The sequence below is a fragment of the Neophocaena asiaeorientalis genome, unplaced genomic scaffold, assembly GCF_003031525.2.
Source record: "Neophocaena asiaeorientalis asiaeorientalis breed wild unplaced genomic scaffold, Neophocaena_asiaeorientalis_V1.1 scaffold116, whole genome shotgun sequence".
NCBI lineage: Eukaryota > Metazoa > Chordata > Mammalia > Artiodactyla > Phocoenidae > Neophocaena > Neophocaena asiaeorientalis.
The window spans coordinates 8349828-8350831 of NW_020174561.1; positions in this window are offsets into that span (position 1 = coordinate 8349828).

Genomic DNA, 1004 nt, shown 5'->3' on the forward strand with positions numbered 1-1004 from the left:
CTGAAGGCCCCTACAAGTGGCCTTCGTGGAAGGATCACGTGGCCCTTGCCCCTCACGTTCTGATGCCATTTATATTATGCTAATATTTAGAAAGACAAGCCAAGTGGCGCGCTGAGGGAAACTCTTGACATATGTTGAGGGTTTCCTGTATGTCAGGCACTGTTCCAAGGTCTGTATAATCTCACCTAATTCCTTCAACTATCTCCATTATATAGATAAGGGAAACTGAGGCACAGAGTGACTGAGCACTTTACCTTCAGCTCGAGCCAAAATTCATTTGCAGTATGATGGATGCCAGCGTACGAGGTCTTAAACCCAACGCTCTACTCCTTTCTCTCTGAATTTAGGTTCAGAGGGATGAATAAACGCGGAGCAACTAGAAAAAAATTAGATGTGCTCCTGTCACTGGTTAGTAGGCCTGAAGATAAATCATTCTGTTAAGCAAGATTTGGGTTGCACACTATTTACCTTTGTTTTGTCTTCCTTGAAGCCGCACAGGGGGTTTCCAAAGACAACTTGACAAGAAGAATGTTTATCTTCCAATCTGGGGGGTGATGACAGATCAAACAACTCTCAGCCTGTTTTTAATATAAACAATTCTCCGGGATAATTTTGGCTTACTCTGAACTGGCTACTTTAAACAAGAAGTAAATTGTAAACGTTTTTTGTCTGTACTGAATGAAACGTTGCCTTTACCAAATGAAAATTTAAAGTCTGTTTCTGTCCATAAATAATTTCACTTTCTATGTATTGGATAGTAATAAAGCAATGGCAGGTAACCCAATCTACAGCCAAGACATTTTTAGAATTCTGAGCATTCAAGAGAATATTTTATTATAAATATTGTTTTGCTTACTTGTCGTTTCCTGCATAATAAAACAAGCTCCTTTAACTTTTTACATGTATTTTATGTATTATGGCATACATAATAGAACTACTGTTACATTTTCACTGATTCCAATCTCACTGTCAGCTACTGGTTTCTCCATATATTTGATCTACTA